Source organism: Colobus angolensis, unplaced genomic scaffold, assembly GCF_000951035.1.
Source record: "Colobus angolensis palliatus isolate OR3802 unplaced genomic scaffold, Cang.pa_1.0 Scaffold763, whole genome shotgun sequence".
Taxonomy (NCBI): Eukaryota; Metazoa; Chordata; class Mammalia; order Primates; family Cercopithecidae; genus Colobus; species Colobus angolensis.
The window spans coordinates 23,777-30,039 of record NW_012121410.1 but is presented as its reverse complement, the minus strand read 5'-3'; the positions used below and the strand labels follow the sequence as shown (position 1 = coordinate 30,039).

At 39.4% G+C, this 6,263-nt stretch overlaps 1 pseudogene across 1 annotated transcript; it reads right to left on the bottom strand.

Annotated features, from left to right (window-relative positions):
- Window positions 1-3,573: 3,573 nt before the first annotated feature.
- LOC105501953 lies at window positions 3,574-5,418 on the bottom strand (annotated as a pseudogene). The gene has a single exon (XR_001000259.1). The product of XR_001000259.1 is annotated as an RNA-binding motif protein, X chromosome-like (transcript).
- Window positions 5,419-6,263: the final 845 nt, after the last annotated feature.

Here is a 6,263-nt window from a genome sequence, read left to right as displayed (position 1 = left end):
AAGAAAGAAAGAAAGAAAGAAAGAAAGAAAGAAAGAAAGAAAGAAAGAAAGAAAGAAAGAAAGAAAGAAAGAAAGAAAGAAAAAGGGAAAAAAAACACCTCGTTCTTTTCCTCTGTCTCCCATGAGATACTACTCACATATAATCACTTTAAAAGTCAAAACAGATGAAGAAATATGGCTCAATGATCAGCAAAACATGTTAAAAGGACTATTTGGTGACTAGCAAGCTACCCTGCCAAATTTCAACACGGAGAACTATGTAGGCCATGCTATATTAGCCAGAAGGAAAAGTCTGTCAAACATGGTCGCATGCTAGAGTTCAGGAGGTGAAGAAACCACTCCTCTTCCCAGAATTCCTTTGAGTATAGTTATCGTCACAGTGACGAAGGTTTGAATACAGGCATTGCTTTAATTACTAAATGTTACTATAGAGACCAAATGTTCTTGCTTAAACACAGATTTCATAGGAAGTGTGTTGGCTGAAGGTCACAAATATCAAAAATATAGAGGAGAAACGTTCCGCAGAGATAAAGTATATGATACTGGCTTCAGAAAACCTAAGCCTATAGTGGCTACACCTCTCTCCTGAGCAGACCCCACGCCAAATGGGTGAAGTCTGTCTTTAACAACCTGCACAACTCTTTTTCTACTTAATCATTCAGAATGGTTGGAAACACATATACACCTCATTCCAAATTCAGTGCCTGCTCACTTCATTCTTTAATATGCTCAAAAGTACATTATGTCATGCATTCATGCATATGTTAAAAATGTGAAACATTATGAATTAAATATTTTCTTAGTTTATTTCTGAAATATTTTTAAATAAGAATTTTATATACTTTTTCATACATAATTGTATAAAACTATATATAAAAGATACACGATGGGGTTTAGGATCCAACTCCAATCCCTCCCTAACAAACTGATAATAACTCTTAATTACTGTGGCTAAAGGCCTAATTCTTACACAATTCTAGATCATCTCCTGTGTCCCACACTAGGCTTATTCCACCTGGTTTGTACTGGGATGTGTCATTTTTACTTCAGAGTTTCTGCCACCAAAGTACACAGATGCTACTTCAGTATTTAATGTCTATCTGGTCTTACCCAAATAACCAATGTTGGCAATCTATTAACAACCTGTGTTTATAATTGTATACCCTTTCTATGCTTATATATTTATATATACGTACATAATTTGATACATATACTTATATAGAAGTTGGAAATTTTCTTTGATTTTCAAAACTGAGGCAATATGCATACATATATACAATATACCTATTTTTTTCTCACTTAAAAGTATATCCTGGATGTCCTTCCCAGTATTCACTTACCTCACTCTTGTCAATGATTGTATAATAATTCATGGTAAGAATTTACTCAACCATTCCCCTGTTCATGGGGATTTTATATAAATTCATGGTAAGAATTTAATCAACCATTCCTCTGTTTATGGGGATTTATTCCATTTTCTGTCTTTTGCCACAGAAAACAATACTATCCAGTTAGAAGTAAAGCACCAATAGAAATATATGTAAACTGCTAATAGAAATACATGTAATCTGCTAATGGCACATGAGGCCTGCTTCAAGTAGAACACCAAAGAGGAACTAAACATACATACCTTCAATTGCTTTGTCCTCTTCTGATCTGGTGTCCTTGCACAACAGTAAGTATTCCCCATCTGGTTCCTCTGCTTCTACTCCTGTCCTGCTGCCTTTCATTCATCAGTAGAAGCCAATGAGTTGTTATAATAACAAACCAGCTAATTTCATTTCCTTGCTCAGAAGCTTCCAACAGCTTCCGCTCATGCAAAGAATAAAGTCAACAGCCAACCAAGCCTTATGTGATATAGCCCCTGGTTTCTTCTCCAACCTCTTCTCATCCCACTAACCACATTGCCTTTCTTCCTGTTCCTCATCTGAACCAAGCACTCTCCAGTTACCAGCCTTTGCACCTGCTGTCTTTTCCCATCTGAACCCTCTTCCCCAGAAATCCTAAGTTCCTTCTTCCACTTTACTCAAGCCTCTGCTTAAATGTCCTCTCCTCAGAGAAGCCTTCCCTAATTATCATATCTAAAAATTGCCACTTACCTTGCTATATTTGTCTTTGAATCACTGATCACTACGTGAAAATATATTGCAAAATTATGAAATTTTTTATTTTCCCTGATTAAAACATAAGCTCCATGCCTTGTTCACACTTTCCCCAGTTCCTAGAACAGTGCAATGCATGAGGAGGTGCTAAATACGTGTTGAACAAATAAATGCACAAAAACGGTTTAAAAGGGAACACTGTAAGATAGATACAGCATATGTAGATTTTGAGTCTTTTGGGAGAATTTGTACTTGCAGACATTTTGCCTGCATTGACTCTACCACGCACTTCCCTTTTCATTAGCACTTTATGTTACTAAATCTTCTCCACAAGCATAGACACTTAAAATTTTCTGTGAAAACAGACAATTGTGTAATGGCCCTAAGGATTCATTATGCCATTTGTAGTATTGCACATGGTTGCCTGAGTTTCCATTTAATTTCGTCCTCGTGATTTCCCTGAGCATGAACTACAGAATTGTTAGTGGAGGCTAATGACACTGGAGAAGGAAACACAGGAGAGAAAACTATCTCTACATTTGAGGGGTGTTCTCTTTCACTTTGGGCTATTGTATCAAAAAGAATGCTGGAAAATAGATGCAAAGTTGTATTGAATTGTTTCTCATTTTCCCATTGGAAAGAGAGGCAACCCTCATTATTTCCTATTTACAAAGATAGTTTGCACATGGAATTGAGCTTCAGTCAATAGAGCACGTTAATTTGTTTAGAGCAAACGTCATAAAATGGGAAGTGGTTGAAGATTCATTCCATTAAGCAGAATATGGTAGAGAGGGTCAACTCTATTTATTCTTCTTCTTTTTTTTTTTTTTTTTTAAGATGGAATCTCCCTCTTGTGGTCCAGGCTGGAATGCAGTGGCATGATCTTGGCTCACCACAAGCTCCGCCTCCCAGGTTCAAGCTATTCTCCTGCTTCAGCCTCCCGAGTAGCTGAGATTACAGGTGCCCGCCACCAAGCCCGGCTAATTTTTCTACTTTTAGTAGAGATAAGGATTCGCCATGTTGGCCAGGCTGGTCTCAAACTCCTGACCTCAGGTGATCCACCTGCCTCGGCCTTCCTAAGTGCTGGGATTCCAGGTGTGAGCCACTGTGCCCGGCCTAACTCTATTTTTAATAGAACAGCCTATCTGCTTACTAGTCATGATCTTAGTATTCTTTCTGCTTCCAGGGCTTTCCTTAAGAGGCAGCAAGTTCAGCTGATTGCCTCCATCTCAAGCTTTGTATGATCCTACTATTTATATGGGGCAGACTCAGAGACATTTCCCAGTAGATGGAAGAAAGTAGATTCACCAGATGATAGAGAAATCTGCGATTCACAGAACAACCTGCCTGTGTATCCATCTACCAATACTATAGTAAGTGTAGTCGAGCCAGTGCCTTTCCTGGTTTGCTTCTTTCCTTCATCCTTATCTTTACTTGAAAGCATCTTTGGTATTGTTTTGTTTTGCTTTGTTTCAGTTTTTGTTTTGGCCAAACTTTTTATTTAGTATTCTGTAGTTGTTTAACACACACTTAAATGGTCTTGCTGGAGGAGGGGAAAGGGGAGGTTCCTGCAGATTCCCAAGGAAGTGTGAGAAAGGCACAATGGCCAGCATTATCCATTTGCTTTTTTGGGTTTACTGGGTGAATAGCACTTTCCTTACATAGGCATGTGATTTCAGGTTTTTCATACTGAGAACATTGAGATTTCAGTTGGAAGACACCCAGAAATCTTATGAGTAGCATACCCCAACCACCCTCTAATAGCTAGCTTGTTTGTATAGGTAGAATGATTCATCTCTCCATTTTAGATGGCTAAATGTTTTGTGGAAGATCTTAGAATTGCTTGGCCCATCTACTGGGAAAAATCCGATAGGAAGTGGCCTTTAGGGATACTTTTACTTGGAAAGTTACAACACTAGTACAAGTCTTAACACATTTAACATTTGCTTGTTGAAAGGCAATGTCATAAAATCAAATAAAATTAAACATGTTTTACTTTTTGTCTCACAAGAACGTAAAAATTATGGAGGGGAACTTAACAGGGAATTTAAAAAATGTAACACAATTGTTCCTTTTAGTAGTCCTTGCATAGTTATGACAGAATAGTTTCCACTTTTTGTTTCTTTGAACTGGGATTTTGGTCCAAAGTTTTGTTTGTTTCTAGTATCTGCTTCTGCTTCCCCCTCTATCAGATCAGCTTCCTCCATGGCCACCATCTCTTGGTGCTCTGCGGCTTGAACTGCTGTAGGAATCACGTGGAGGAGGGTACCCCCTTTCCATAGAAGGGTGAAGCCCTCTTTCTTGTCTGCCAACCCGATCACGACCACTTGAGTAGAGATCACTTCGGCTGCTTGAGTAACTGTCTCGACTTCCACCATATCAGTCCCGTGAGCTGCTGTAATCATCATAGGGACTGCTTCCACCATAAGATGGCCAGGGCCCTCGTGTAGGTGGAGCACTACGTGAGTTACCATAATTCTCATATGCATCTCTGTAGGAACTTCCACTTGGATGATCTGAATAGTCACGATCACGACCATATCCATCTCTCGCTATAGCCTCTTGATAGATAGTCATCACGTGAACTAGAATGACCATAATCACGGTAAGTATAATCTCGTGGTGGTGGTGCATAATCTCTAGTATCGCGAGAACTTGGGTAATGCCTGTTTGAATAGCTGTCTTTAGTAGAATACTCATCATCTCTTGGGGACAAATAAACATCTCTACTAGAGGGCAGTGGTTCCCTTCCAGGTGGACCTCCCTGTCTCTTCCACGTGATACAGGAGCTCTTCCTCCCTTTCCACTGCTACTGCTAACTGGTCTTGAAGGTGCAGATCTCTTGGGAGAGGACCCCCACTTCCTGGTGGTGGTCCTCTTTTTACTGGGAGTGGTCCCCTGGAAGAACTCACGTTAAAATTCATGTAATATTCATCGTCATCCATGTGTCCTCCCCATGAGGGAGGTCCCCTGGTTCCTCCACTTCCTCGTCTTCCACCTCTAAGACCTCTTGGAGGGCCTCTACTTCTTGGAGGTGGAGGCGGTCCACGTCTACCACTTTCAAATGATGGTTTGGTGATTTGTTCCACCTTGATGGCTTTTCCATCTAAAGACTTTACATTCATGTCTCTAGCTGCATCCTCAGCATCTGCTGGGCTTCAAAGGTGACAAAAGCAAATCCTCTTGATTTGTTGGTTTCCGGGTCTTTCATCAAGAGTACTTCCACTATTCGTCCATATTTGCCAAATACTGCTTCAAGAGCTTTCTCATTTGTTTCTGTATTAAGACCACCAAAGAAGAGCTTTCCTGGGTGATCTGCTTCAAAATTTTTTTTATTTTATTTATTTATTTTTTTGCCAGTGAGTCACAGGAGTGACAATGGATTCAAGCTCCAACGAGCTCCCCGACACAGGGTTCCTAGCAGCTCAGCACCAGTGGAGGCTGCCGGGTCCGAGGACCGAAACGTGAAGCCACTATCTCTACTGTGCAACTTTGGTATTTATTTTAACTTAACTTCATCTGAATCAAGATGCTGACAAGATGCTGTAGAGTCCATAGTTTTTCTTTTTAATTTATCAGAAAATTATACAGCTTACTATTTGCCAAACATCACTCTAATCATTTAAAATACTATCTCATTTAATCCTCACATCAACTCTATAAGGTCAGAGCTATGATCTATTTGGTAAATGACTTATTTAAGTCACAAAACCAGAGGACAGCAGAGTCAGGATTTGAACCCTAGCACTTTGACGCTACAGTCCATGTTTATAACCATGACTATGCTGCCCTACGACGTCACACATATCTGACGGTGTGGAAAAGAAAACAAAATCTTTTCTGCAACTTTTCTCTTTCTAACTAACTCTTTTTTAAAACTAAAAAATTTAACTAAATGTAAAATTTTACTTGTAAAATTTTCAATTGAAAAAGGAAATAACAAAAAGTAACTGCTATTTTCTGTTTTAAAGCTTATCTAACACTTTGACAAAGCTTAGGAGTAAAGTGTGTATTTGAAAAAAAATGAGTAAAATATTAATGGGGGCCGAATAGGAACAGCTCCAGTCTCCAACTCCCAGCACAAAGGACACAGAAGACCGGTGATTTCGGCATTCTGAACTGAGGTACTGGGGTCATCTCACTAGTGAGTGCCGGACAATC